This window comes from Rhipicephalus microplus, chromosome 6, assembly GCF_043290135.1.
Source record: "Rhipicephalus microplus isolate Deutch F79 chromosome 6, USDA_Rmic, whole genome shotgun sequence".
Taxonomy (NCBI): Eukaryota; Metazoa; Arthropoda; class Arachnida; order Ixodida; family Ixodidae; genus Rhipicephalus; species Rhipicephalus microplus.
In genome coordinates, this window is record NC_134705.1 from 13,468,893 (window position 1) to 13,484,085 (window position 15,193).

Sequence of the window (15,193 nt, forward strand, 5' to 3'; positions counted from 1 at the left end):
TTTTCCTAACTCGTGCTCACAAGAAAAAAAAAGTGAGGGAAGCAGAGCGCAACACCTCAACGCTACGATCCACCTAGTTGTGCCACGTGCGACAGGCGGCTGCGCAGAGCCTTAGGCCTAATGAGTCGCTCGGCAACAACCGGCATCCACCCAGCACCCAGCCTAGGCGCAGAAGAGGCAGCCGCGAGGAGACGTCCACTCTGTGAGGTGGCCCTATCGCTCGCCGCACACAGCAGCTTACCGAGCGATCGGCGTCCACCGCCCCGGGCGGTGTCACGACGCCTCGGCGTCGAGCCGCAATACAAGTCAGCAACGACGCCCGGCTCCCTGAGCCCAAAGAGATAGAAGAAGCTATTCACAGAAAATCGGGCCACCCACGAGGCTTCCGTACTCACTCGCTTCGGGCCTGGCCTACAAACCACGTGCTCTAGGCCTTGCTCACCCCAGGATGCAGACCGCATGGCTCTCGTCCTAATCCAAACACGTTTTTGAAAACTAACAAAAACACCCACTTGCGAGCAGAAAAAAAAAATAAAAACTCGAGTGCCAACAAGTTCAAAACACATCCCAAAACCAATATCCTCGCTTCTCAAGAAAGCACACCGCCGACGCTAGCAAAGTCTCCCTAAGCCTACTCTACGCCCACTCTAACAAAAGCTTCTTCCGAACCGCAAAAACTGTCGTCCGATACTCCAAGAGCCCCACGTTGGGCAGCCAGTGTGGGAGTCTCGGCGCGGCGAACGCGCGCATCGCCACGCCACGCTCTTGGAGTGAACGGACACAGTGGACACGGTCGGTACAACGCACCCACATACATACATTTATTAACTAATTTAGACGACGATATCGTCCGCCGAATGATACACCAATTTCAACTAACACGCTACCATACAAACAACATAACGCAGGGACACACTAAACACACAATAACATGATAAACCCACACTAACACACTCAACACACTAGCACATACCCAAGACGGCGTCGCCAACGCCTGACTTTCCACGTGGGACCCCGGCGCGAAGCCCGCGGTGCCGAGCACCGGGGACCCGCGCTACAGACAACCGTTCGCGGCAGCCGCCACGCGCAGAAGAGGCTCGCTCAACGCTCGCCCACCGCCAAGGCCTGCCTTCCGCCAGGGGCCACCACCGGCGCTGCCACTCTACCAACAGTGGTACTCAGAGCGAACACAACGCCATCTATCGCCCGGTGGTGGTCACCACCGAAATAACGCCCTGGGGCGAGACACGTGCGCCACGCGGCGCAGACAACTTTACAGGGGGGGGGGGGGGGTGTCAGCACCCCCACATAACATATACATTCATTCATCTTTATATAAGTGAAATAACACTACAGTGGACTATCTTCACGGATGCTAGCTCATCATCATTTAGGAGGTCCGCTCACTTGCCGCACACGCAAAAAACTTGCTGCACGCGGTGAAACGTGATCACGTGATAAAACTTGCATAACAAGACCGCACTACGCTATTTGTGGTCACTGTGAACAAGGTTCCCGTGTGGGGAGCCGAAACCTCTTTTTAATTTTTGTGTATTTTACCTTGGTCGACGTTTTTGGTACTTGTTTTGGTACATGTTTGTCACCGGCCAGACGAATTCCGTCGGACTCTTGACTATAAAAAAACTTTGCAAGGCATATGGCCACTTACAGATCCAGGAAATTCGGCGTAATGGTCGCGCTCACCTGCAAGGTGGCTTCCTTCAAGTGCCACTTGAAGTTCAACCTGGCTTGCAAAGCTCAAGGTATGATCCCTCGCTCTCATCTTGTACCCACAAAGTTTGGCATCAGCGTTATTTTGAAGGCGGAGTGACAGTTACTGGAAGCAAGAATTTAAGATTGCAAAAACTGGATACGGAGCTTGGAAATGATGCCTTTTTTTGCCCAGCACCGCATTGAATTCGAGTGCCTGCACGAATTCGCGAGCATACAGCTACACACGAATTTCAACGCCATGCTTCAGCGCCGTCGTTGTGAACAATCCCACGGAAAGAAACAACAGCAACATGTGACGGGTGTGCGTGCGCCAGGTAAATGCACTGTGCATAACCTTTCTTTGTACAAGCCAAATGTCACCGAGACTGCGCTTCTAAATCTGGGACTCGATTGCAATACGGGCCCCTAAACGGATCGTAAAAAAATAATTTATGCCATTGAGAACGCTGTGAGCCTCGTGGGAACTTTCTCGTAGAGACGAAGAGCAAGAGGACCTCAATTTGTTTACAACTGCATACAAAGTAAGCCTCGTTTCTTTGCCTAGATAATCAAAATTCTCAGCCTTGCCTACGAGAGGACTCCTTCATTTGGTCGCCTGGCAAGGATCTAAGAAAAGAACACAGCTTGACTGGGCCTTCTGATGAACAATGTGCTTCAGAAAGCGGCGCGAGTAGCTCTGCTGCTATAAAGAACAACAGAGACCACGAAGACACAAAGACTCTGTGCCCAGATCGAAGCTCACTTTTTGCATTGCTACCTCATGTAAAGTTTAAGTAAATATTATGTTTATGTATGTTGTAGCAACATTTTATAATTCTGTGTGGTCCACATTAAAGATGGCAGGTATTTGGCCTGTTTCGAATAAAAGATGTAAAACGATACATTGGGTTATTTCTTCTCGTGATGTCGATCAACAAACTGCAATAGTAACGCTCTTCACAAGAAAGAATTGGCAGCAGACGTAAGGCTTGCACGGAGCAGACGACGAAACGGATAGGTGAGCAGACCCATGAACGCGGCCAAGCGTCAGTCCGTGCTGTTGCTAAGCAACGACGGACGGAGCCCCCGCCTGCCGCTTTGTTCGAGGGCAGCACCTTTCCTCCGCCGCTTTACTCCATTCGTAGCGGCACCTGGCATACGAATTGCAATGCATGATGCGAAGTTGTGAAATGTGTTTGTTCCAGTTCATTCCTCTCTTATTTAACTCCGTGGTCGGAAATTATAAAGTTTACTATACCTGTGGCAGGAGAGTCCGCAGCAACACCTCGCTGCACATTTTAGTCAATTATATACGAATGTATGTTGTGTCAGAATCGATAGTAAATGAAGCTCAATTAATGGTACAAGTAGAGAGGTCGCAGTAACGCTACAATTGGTATGTACAGTTGATCCTGGATGTAATGAAATTGACGAATGCCAGGAGAAAACTGCCTTAAAGAGGATATTATATGCAGGCTCAGTACGGAAATTAGAAAAACAGAAATAAACAAAGGGAAAATAGAAGGCGGAGCTAACCCGAAGCACTTATTTAGTGGTAAAAAACTGTGCTATTACAGCAATAGCAATCGTATAAACACTCTCAGTGGGGTTTTGCTGTTGCAGCCATGTTCCATAACCAGTCCAAATTGATAGCATGCCCCCATGTATCGCAACTTTTACGTGCTGGTAAAAGCGCACGAGCGCTGCTGAAGCAGAGATATCAACCGGCCTATCTTTATCCTCTGGAGTATGTGTTAAAACTGCCGGCAAATGCGCAAACAGGAATGAAACCACCCGTATTAACAAGCATGTAAAAACGGGCCCCGCCGCGGTGGTCTAGTGGCTAAGGTACTCGGCTGCTGACCCGCAGGTCGCGGGTTCGATTCCCGGCTGCGGCGGCTGCATTTCCGATGGAGGCGGAAATGTTGTAGGCCCGTGTACTCAGATTTGGGTGCACGTTAAAGAACCCCAGGTGGTCAAAATTTCCGGAGTCCTCCACTACGGCGTCTCTCATAATCAAATGGTGGTTTCGGAACGTTGAGGGGAGACGCTCCTCGAAAAAGTTTTTTTTATTTCTAGTAATAGAGACTTGAAAAGTTTGTTATTAGTATAGTTTTTCATGCAGATTTCAAATATGCAATCATTTTTTGTGTAGCTGCTATAATTATTGAGTTATGCCATAAACAATAGCAAAAAGTTACATTTTTTGCGGGCAGTCTTTTATGTACTAAACTTTCAGTAAAAGCACTGTGTCTGATCTTGACTCTTGGTAGATTGAAAAGTGCAAATATCTATATAGATATGTCACAGAAATATTGGAACCAAGAAAGAAAAATTGTATTGAATGACTTATTATTTTCAATCTCCCTTGAAACAATAAGGTGATATTTTCACAACTAATGCTGGTAGGCATTGCAATTTAGAGTAGATATTTGCATTCTGCATGTGTTGAAGAATATGTGTGCCAAGTTTCGTTACTATACAATAAATATAAGTTTCTAAAAGGCTGCCCGGAAAACGTGAAACTGTCAGAAAAAATGAAAATGAGAAAAACAAGTTTGAAAGTTCGCAAAGTTGGCATTTATTAGGAAATCATTCTTTTTGCATCAAATTGGGGCACAATGAAAAGTACCTTGCCTTGAATGCACTGCAAGTGTCCCCTGCACCATAGCTTGGTCCTTCACGGCTCTTGCGGTCAGTGTCCTCAACACGACCTCTCTTCGCTGTGTTGCGACGGTGTGCCCTCACTTCTGCAGTTTGCTTCAGGTTCATCTTCCTAATGCGCATGACGTCACAGTGGTCACCATGTGTGGCCAGATCTTGTGAGGGGAGAATTCCAATGCCTTCGAGCACTTCTTCAAAGCCCCTGTGGCCTTTGTTGTACCAGAGTACAGTAAGAGCGGTGGCTGTCTCCACAGTTGTTCTGGAGGCGAACTTTGTTTTTGGACATAGCAGCCATATCTTGCTGTTCAGCGATTCGGCTGCATTCTGTGTCTTGCCATGAAGGCACCGAATAAAGAGTTTCTCCTCTGTAAGGCGCTTGTAGATAGGCATAATTGCCAATCCTTGAGCCTTCGTCAACAGTGGGGTGTGGCGTGGTGCAGGCTCCCCCAGTGCTTCCGCACGCTTGTGCTTGCACCACGAATTTGGTCCCGCGGGGCAAAAGTTGTGGCTACTGGCACCATCACTGGAGCAGCAATGAAAATACGATGCCCATATGGCAGTGTACATATTTCGGACACCGTCCTTGTTGCTCGTGATGGCGATCTTGTAATATGTTTGTAGTTTTATTATTGTCGCATCTTTCAGTTTTTCGCCTCGTGGCAGTGGCGTTGCCAATTTCCGTAGGGCAGTTCCCAAGCGCTTTGCAACGTGGTTCGTGCACTCTTCTTTGTCAATGGGGGTGTCACAGTATAAATTTGCCTCGCAGACTGCAGTGTAGGCCTTGCTGTCACCATCACTTAGGAAGCTGGTGAATCGCAGTAGAGTTTCATAAGACAAGGTCCTCTGCCATATATTGACAGCTGCCGCAGGTTCCATTGCATGGGATGAGCAGTCAGTGTTTTTTGGCAAACTGGAAGATGAAAAGCTCGCCATATCTCTTCATCCTCCCCAAGGTCCCTGTGTATACTGCAAGCATGGCAGTAGTTCGAAAGAACTTCAAAATCGAGGCAGAGCCCCGTGTCCAGGGACACGACTGTGCCCACTCCATTGTGGCTTTTATGACCTCTTTTCTGCCAGGTGCCATCAAACATGACTGGCACATCTCTGCCGCCGACTGCGTCCTTCGTGATGTTTCGTGCCTGGTGCAAGTTTTTGCTCACTGCCGTCATCGCCGCACCATGGAGCTTCTTGCAAATGCCGTTGAATGTCTTGTGATGCATCGGGCTCGGAAGACCGAGAATCGCACAAAATCGTGAAAGTTGGTCGTGGCCTGCGCCTATAGCGCGTGCTGCCAGAACTGCCTTCACGTTTACAGCAAAGCTGTCACGCGAGCTGCCGCTGTCAAAACGAGCGCTCGTTCCTTAGTCCCCGGCCGAAGCAGTACGTCTCGACGTGTGCGTGAACGAAAGTGCAGATTCAGGGCAATCAGAATTTTGACAGCACAGTTCGAGGAATGCCGAAAGTCCTTTGCGCTTTCCAGCTGCCTCTCGCACGCCGAGCTTCCGTTCGCGGCAGGTTGGGCATTGCGCACCCGCCACAAGTGCCGTCAGCGCATCGATTTCGCAAAGTAGCATGTTCGCAGTAGCAGCATCTACCGGTCTACGTTCACTCTCGAAGAATCCAATCTTCCATTGGGATGCACTGACGAATTCCACGGCAGCGGCTATTTCACAACCACTGTCGCAGGGTTCGGTGACGTGTTAGGCCTATCCGAAGTCGGGGCGTTGGTCGGGGGCGACATCGTCGTTCGCTGTCGCTTTGCGAAGCGTCCGACGCCGTTTCCCTCGATACTTGTGGCGAGTTCTGAACTTTCGATTATCTGAACTGCACTTCTTCGGGCTTGCCATGACGCAAAAATGCAGAGAAACGCAGAAAAACTCGATCGCGACGTCCGAGGCTTCGCTCTTTTGCCGGAGAGATAGGAGGGGGAGGAGCGTGGAGCGCACCGCCGTCCAATGGCGGTCTCGCGCTGTGTGCCGCGATATTCAAAACGCGTGACGTACGCGTTGTTTTTCTCGTTTTTTCTTTATTCTGCGTGAAGGCACGAGACTGGCTACTAGTGGATTATGAAGGATACGGCCTTCGCAGCATGCGTGCACGATTGCAAATGGCGGCCAACGCGTCGTTTTCGCGACAGGACGACGCGAACTTCGCCGTTTTTCGCGACTTTCGCGCATTTCTCGCGTCACCGCTGCCCACTTGGAAGCATTTTTTGATAATTTCTCGTGCGAATTTCAGCTCGATATTGTCAGAAGTAATAGATTATAGTCCAAGGATGCCAATACAGCCGGAAAAAAAAAACGAAAATTTTCCGGAAAACCGCGACTTTTCGACCCGCGTCTCCCCTTAAACCCTACAAATCAATCAAGCATGTAAAAATGGGGTGGCTAGAGTGGCAATAGTCAGTGAACTTCGATTTTAAGGGCGCAGTCGCAACCACTGGTGCGTGTGCTATCTCGACAAGCATCAGTGTGCTTTCAACGCGGAGAGACTGTATGAAAAGAGCACTTTTCTTTGGAGCAGCCGTATTTGCTTACGCCGACCTTTTGTTCAGGAGTTCCGCGATATCGTATCTAATAGAGTTGGCTGCCAGCATTACGTCGTATAACATTACAATTTGTTGCTAGTGCATTCATTGCATTGCATTCAACGCGTCGTCGTGTTGTTGCCAGATCTAATCGACTAAGCGCCACGAGTACGAGTGACGTAGCCTTTGCAATAACGGAAACGCGTGACCAGTCGACCTAATAAGATCTGTTCTTGTCACCGTGGTCTCGGGGAGTTCCTATCAGCGCCTAATCTTGCATCCCCTCTGCAGTGACGACATAGTTATCTGCATTAAAAAAAAAGCAACACTGATCGTTGTCGGTGACCACATTATACGGGCGCATTGAAACCATGCACACGTGCACGGCGTCAAAATTGAAACAGATATCGCAGAAAACTATTCGGTAAAGCGCCCTCCATATTCATCGCGGCCCCGCATTCGAGACGCCAAAAGCTTGGTACTGCCAACACTAAAGTAGTTTTCTTTTTTTGTTTTTGTTTTGGTTCAGAGGGCACATGTGCACATGCGCCCGTGGCAGCAAGAACGGTAACAACGCCGGCTCGTGTGGCGCAGGCCTGCCTGCCCGCGGCCTTGTGCACACCCTAAGTTGCCAGGGCCACAAGTACATTGCCGCCGCTTTGCGCTTTGTCAGTGGCAGGGTAACCACGGAAGATACATGCTCGTGCGAAAATGACAAAATCTGGGACAAAATCTCTACATTTTCCGCAGGCAAAATTTATTATACTGCCATGTCCATTTCCCAAGTTTTGTTATCGTCCGGAAACACTACACAATTCTCAGCGCAAACCGTGCCTGCAGTTTTTGAGAAGCCAGACTGTTGTAGATCATTTCAATAAGATCATGCCTACTCTGCGAACTGTAGAGATTATTCTGGAATCTACGCCACCACCAGCGATAACGCTAGAACATTCGACAGTAAGAGTATAAATGCCGACGCGCTTGAATACCTTCGGGACTTCGGCGGTCCTGCCTTTGAGGTATTCTATTAGGGCCTTAAGTTTTGCGTCGGCCCGCTCTTGCCGCCGAATTTTCTAGCGTTATCGCTGGCGGTGGCGTAGGTTCCAGAATAATCTGTACAGTTCAGAGTAGGCGTGATCTTATCGAAATGATCTACTACAGTCCGGAAGCTTCTTGAAAACCGCAGGCGCGGTTTGCGCTGAGAATTGTGTAGTGTTTTGGGACGATAACAAAACTTAAGAAATGGAACGTGGCATTGGAAACGTGGAAATGTAACGTGGCTCGTGGTAGCTACCGACTACCTCACCCGCTATGCCGAGACAAAAGCCCTTCCCAAAGGCAGTGCATCCGAGGTAGCTAAGTTCTTCATCGAAAATATCGTCCTACATCACGGCGCCCCGGAGGTCCTTATCACCGACAGAGGAATGGCATTTACTGCCGACTTAACTCAAGGGATCTTGGCATACAGCCAGACAAACCACCGCCGGATGACAGCGTACCACCCACAGACCGACGGCCTCATCGAGCGGCTTATCAAGCCGATCGCCGACATGCTGGCAATGTACGTCGATGTCGAACACAAGACGAGGGACACCATTCTGCCGTACGTGACCTTCGCATACAACACGATGGTTCAGGAGACGAGGCAGATATCTCCATACAAATTGGTCTACGGAAGGAGCCCGGCAACGACGTTCGATGCCATGTTACCCAAAGTCACCGACGAAGAAAACCTCAATGTGAGTGAGTACTTTCAATGCGCCGAAGAAGCCCGACAACTCGCGTGTCTCCGTATCAAGAATCAACAGATGACCGACAGCCACCGTTACAATCCTTGACGACGCTTCGTGGAATACCAGCCCGTTGGACATGTTTGGGTGTGGACGCCGATACGGCGGCGTGGACTGAGGGAAAAGCTTCTGCGACGGTACTTCGAACTGTACAGTGTGGTTCGACGTTTTGGCCCACTTGATTACGAAGTTGTCCCCGACGGCATCACGAATTTTCAACGACACCGATCGCGACCTGAATTCGTCCATGTCGCGCACCTCAAGCCGTTTCATGCGCGTTAACAAACTGAAACAGTGTTTTTTTTATTATTATTGTATCGTTATTTATTCATTGTACTTTCTTGCATTATTGTTGTGCCTTCATCTTTAGTTAAAGCATCGGGACAATGCCTTTTTCAGAGGGGGCAATGCCACGTTCCATTTCCCAAGTTTTGTTATCGTGCCAAAACACTACACAATTCTTAGCCAATCAGCGCCTGCAGTTTTCGAGAAGCTTCCGGACTGTAGTAGATCATTTCGATAAGATCACGCCTACTCTGCGAACTCTACAGATTATTCTGGAACATACGCCACCGCCAGCGATAACGCTAGAACATTCGACGACAAGAGTATAAATGCTGACGCGCTTCGCCGCTTGTCAGTAGTTGATCGACGGCCGACGATCCGTTGGCCGCTATCAGACTAAGACTGCTACAGTAATCGTACTTTCGGTTTACCGGGCACAGGTTCGCCCAAATAAACAGTTAAATTCCAACGCAAAGTCTCCTGTCTTCGGCCACGTCACGACCCCGTGACAATACTATAAAGGTTGTCTCCCACTTTTACTTTCTTACATAGAGGTCACAAATGCAAGTGCTTGTATGGAATAATCGTGGGGAACAGAAAAACTTCGTTATATTGAGGAATTTGTTATGTGGAGGTTCGTTATAAGCAGGTTTAACTGTAGTATCCGAATGTCTGTTCTACACAGATCTTTTGCAACGAGGTTATACTGACGAAAAAGTTAGGGCTAGTGCCGACTCCAATGACGCACCGCGCTCATAGACTGTGCGCCCGCTCTTAGTAATCTGATCGTGCATCCGGTGCAGCCAATCGTAGTAATCTGACCGCGCCGCCACTTACAGGTTTGTTGCTTACGACAAAGCACGTCGCCACGAGTGCGCTAGCGCCTCGTTCCTGCCCGCAGTCTCGCTGTCAGCGGAGTGAGGGCTAAAGACGACTCCGATGACGTGCCGCGGTCGTAGTAACCTGATCGCGCATCCACCTACTGCTCCTAACAAGCGTAATTATATCTTAAGTGATCATCGAGCCGTGAACACGTCACGAAGTAGCGATTTTCGAGAGCCATGTCATCGGGCCAATGGCGAGGCGAGCTTAAGCAACATGGTGGCCACAGCCAATCAAGGGCCTCGAAACGACCTTCAAACATTTGTTTTTTGTGCGCTTGTTGTTAAAGAAAGGAACCAGCTGAGGCAAGAAAGTTACACGGAGAAATGCTCTTTCCGATGAGCCCAAGAAGCTGGCTCCCGGCCCCACCATAGCGAAGCCATAATTTTTTGAAAATCGATGTTTTTTCACGATTTCCAGAAAAAGTTTCGCTATTTAGGTGGGGGAAATGAATTTTCTGAAGCAATTCTGTGTGGTTTTCAGTGTAGATCTTTTGGAATCAGATAGAAAAAGGGTCCCAGAAACTGAAAACTTGATTTTCAAAAAATCGATTATTTTTTGCCATTTCTCGCGATCCCAAAGCCGCGTCCCCCCTTAAGTGAACAAAAATGGTGGTACTCATGCTTGCGCAGCAAAAGCAGACGTTTACAAATTTTGATTGCACATAACACGCATACGAGCATACTTTCGACAATTAACCTTTGGCGGGATGGTATAATAAGGCACGCACTGTGGTAGAAAATTCGCTAATGCGGGATCGCTGTTCAAAAATATTTCGTTGCCGCGAAATACGTAATACATGGGCTTCTATGAACATTCGACAGGGATCCGGAAATATTTCGTTGTCTCGGGGATTTCGTACTCGCGGGGTTTCATTATTGCGGGTTTCGACTGTACTGTATTGAGGTGTTTTCTTGGCAAGTGGGATTTTGTTATAATGAGGTTTTGTGTACTTTGTAAGAACGGACTTGTATAACTTCAGAAAAAGTGTGGTAGCTTGGTAACTGTACTACACAGCAGAATAAAATATCCTAATCAAACGTTGGCAGTGCAATATTTCTAGCCTTCTGATCCACTGTCCTTTCACAAAACTCCTCCATTTTAGAATTTGCGAAGCAGACAATGGAATTCAAAATAAAAAATCAAACTCAAAGTGAGTTTATTAAGAGTGTATGCAGAAGATGCGTGCATAATAATCGACTCGCTAGGATAGTTAAACTTGCATGCAACGTACCTCTATGTAACGATTTCTCGATATAATGAAGGTTTTCTATTCCTCGCCGTTGCCCCATAGAAGCCTATGCAACAAAGTAACAGCAGGAGACAAGCTTGATACTATGAATTTTTCCTGCGGACAATATAAGAATTCTGCCCCGGAGTCTACCATTTTGGCATGAGCATGCATCTTCCGTGGGTGCCCTGCCGCTGACAGCGTGCACGGCTCGCCAGGCGAGAAAGAGCGCTCGCTCGTTCTTGTGCTCTGGTGAACATGAGGCAAGCCTGCGCCCCATGAGCCGGCGTTTCCACTCTCACAGCCGCGGGGCATGCGCTTATGTGCCCTTCCTCCCCCCCCCCCTCCAAACCAAAAATACATGAAAAAAAAAAGAAAACTACTCTTGCATTGGCGGTGCCACTTTTTTAGTTAGTGTCACATATGTGGGGCCGTGCTGCTTATGGAGGGCGGTTCACCGTATAGTTTTTTGCAGTATCCATGCGTGTCCGTGTCGTTCGCTTTCTGTTTTCGATGCCATGCACACCTGCACGGTTTCACTGTGCACGCATGCTGTGGCCACGGATGACTGTCAGCATTGCTTTTTTTTTTTTTAAATGTGGACAACCGTGTCATCACCACTGAGGAGATGTCAGATTAGGTGCCGATAGAGACTCTCAGAGACCACGGTGACGACGGTTCATTTGAGGTCGACTGGTCACACGCTTCCGTCTTGCGCGGTGCCCCGAGTTCGCAGGCTCGTAGCTTTTGTAATCAGCCGATTAGTTCCGGCAACAATACGACGTCACGTTGAATGCAGTGCAATGAACGTGACTGCAAAAAATTGTTACACGAAGTAGGGCTGGCAGCCAGCTCTTGTGGATCTGATATTGTGGAGCACCTACAAAACGCTTGTGTTAGCAAATATGGCCTCTTCAGGAATATGTGCTTTTTTCACACAGTCTCTTCGTGTTGAGAGTTCACTGATACTTGCCGAGATAGCATGCGCGCCAGCGATCATGGCCGCCCTAATCAAAGTTCATTGTTGTTACACGAGTGATCCCTCCCCCTCTCCCTGCGGTTTTTCATGCTTGTTCAATATAGGTGGTTTTCTTTCTGTTTGAGCATTCGACAGCAGTTCGAACATGTAGGGGTATTATCTCATGGAACTTTCAGGCGATAAAGATTGGCGGACTCCTCTTATCTCTGCCTCAGCAGCGCTCACGCGCTTTTACTTGCTCGCGAAAGTTACGATGTGCTGGGGCATGTTATCAATTTAGACTTGTTACGGGAACGAGGCAAGGACGGCAAAAACCGGCCGAGTGTGTCCATGTAATTGCTGTTGCAATAATAACTAAATAATAGCTAAATAAGTGTTTAGGTTATCTCTGCCTTCATTCCTTCTTTGTTTTATTTGAGTGTTTATTTTCCTCATTTTCGTACAGAACCTGCATATAACGAAATCCTCTTATAAGAAATTTTCCCGGGAATTTATCGATTTTGTTATATCATGGCTTAACTGTATCAGAAGACTAAAGCTACGACGAATATTATTCTGCAGCAGTGTATTCTCAGGAGTGCAACAGCTGTGCCAATATCAATATGATACAAATTCCTATTTTTGCACTGAGCTGCGGTAAACCAAGAAACTTGCCGAAATCGTGACATGATGCATCAAAATGCTCGACCAGCCTAAAAATGTTCTTGCTTTGGCTAATTTTAGCGAGAAATGGTAAGACATAGAGGCCGCATTGGCCACCTGTAGTTCCCGTCATGAATCAATCCAGGGATCCAGGCGTCCTTACCCTAACCCTAAACGATCATGTAAGATGCTCATTAGGCCAGGACTCCAGAGAAACGTTGAGTTCTCATCGGTCTACTGACCGCAGCAGATATCTGTCGGCGGGAAGACGCAAGATGATAATGTGTTGCCTTAGGCAGCAGCTTTTCGCAAGAAATATGAATTTCCTAGTCGGCTAACTCGGCTAGGGCATGTTGGGAACTAAAGCTTTTTTGAAGCGCATGCCGCTCTCACTGCACATGAACAAACTATACTTTCTGCGAATGCTGGCCTTGCTGGCGACCACTTTAGTTGCCATAGCAACAGCAGATGCTATAGACATCCGGTGCTGTTGCTGGGGCAACGGGCCCACGCCCTTGTTACTTTATTTAGTCAAACGTGCCTTGCAAGCAGACTCAGATGTTCTGCTCCAAATCTAAACCCATCAGGAAAGAAAAAAAAAAAAGGTGAGTGGGGGAAGGGGGTGTAGTGGTTCGAAAATATGACCTTGTTCTAAGACGGGCGCAGGAGGCTGCTAAGGCACTTTTGCCGTACTACACAGAAGCCTGCAGAAAAGCGTTTTAAGATTTGGAATGGGCTGTTGGCTCTAGTCATGGGACACAGCACATTTTGTTCATTTACTCATTCGCGTCTACACCACATATTTGCAAGTACTGATATGGTCGCTGACTTCTAGAAAAGTTACTGGCAATTTAAAATTTAGGGTACTGTATGATATTTCTACAGCCCTAAAAAACCAAACAGGACTATGCGCCAGTTTTGTTTTTTGCCACCTCTACTCGTTTTATGAATATCCTGAATCCCAAAGTCGGCAGCTCTGCAGATCCACGTTTGAATCCTCAGAGTCAGTCAAAGGATTTTACAGGCTTGCCACATGCTAATATGAACTTCGTTATTGTTTGCTGAGTGGGGTAATTCGGAATACTACTTTTATTGAAATAGCAGTGCTCGTATTCACTCTGCATGGTTTAGGGGTTTTAGCGGGTGTCTAATCGTTTCTACATATTTTTTGTAACTCTTAGCCTGTTTTTTTTTTTTTTCATACAGCTCCAAATTTGGTCTTTCACGATTAAAAATGAATGCTTTTTCTCCATAACCTGCTCTAAATCTGCATTTCAGTGCGCGAAAAGTAACATGTTGCTGCTCCAAAAGTTGCTCCGAATTCTATTTCAGCTGTAGCACTCCTGCATTTTTTTCCATTGCAAGTGGTTTGGGAGCTTTATAAAGTTGTTCTTGGTCGCTTTCATTTTGGTTTCTTCTTTTGCTGGCTGTTAACGGATTCAATGAATATCTTTCATTGTATAATTTTTTTATTTATTGTATATTGTTTTTCAGATAATTGTATATAATTGAGTCAGGGGCCCTTGTTTCAAAAAAACATTTTTTAAATCGTTATATTGCACAGATGATAATAAATCGCTGGAATCTACTGGAGCTTAGCAGGTTGTCTTTAGGATGCCATTCTTTTAAAGTGTAGGATGCTGTGTTGGCGTAAGGACGAATTCCAACATAACAACTGGTCACTCAACTAGCAGTAAGATAAGGTGAGCATTCTGACACTATGGTCGTCTGTGTAGTGGAGCAGTAGTAATCGTGCAAGCTTGGCAGCCTGGTTTTGCAGCCACTATTGGTGACGTAACCCTCGGAATGCAGTGCAGCGTGCAGTTAATAGTTTTTTAGTGTACGGACACGAGACACAAACGAAGAATACTCTAAGATGGGTGCCGGACTCAAGTTACTCTCAACTCACAGATATATACAGGCATGTGGTCACATAAAAAAACTAATACAAAACCCGCAAGGTTTTTCACGTTTGCTTACTCAAATTTCAAATTTTTGTTTGTTGCAGGGTGATGGATGAACTGTTGATACAAGATTTACTGTTGCTAATGTGTAACACCTCTATTATTTTGCATTTTGGAGTGGGCTGATGAGTAGTTTAGAAAGCCTTTTTTTGTAGCGCGACTGATATTCTCAACATTGACGTCCAGGCATGGCGAAATTCGCCAAATCAAATCATAATTTCTGCTGCTCTGGATCCTCGGGCATAAACTTCAGGCTCATATTTTCTTGCTTGAACAGCTCCAAGATTTCCTTTATTGATATTGTCATGTTATAATCAAAAGCGACGTTTATAAGGTGGCTTTGCAAGATCCATGTTCCGAGATCGGTCGGCACAATACAGCCAAAACAAAGGACCGGGCACGAAAACTACTGCTTCTTTGTCTGCCTCTTCCTCGTTGGCAGATTAACGCATGGCATAGCGCCTCCTCCCGAAAGAGCATTACCTTGATGCTAAACGAAGCGTTTGCAGTAAGCAT

General features: G+C 47.2%; 1 protein-coding gene across 11 annotated transcripts in view; it reads left to right on the top strand.

Annotated features, from left to right (window-relative positions):
- The window catches only part of LOC119167714 (uncharacterized), a 537,665-nt gene that overhangs the window by 104,396 nt on the left and 418,076 nt on the right, over positions 1 to 15,193 (top strand). The window lies entirely within an intron of this gene.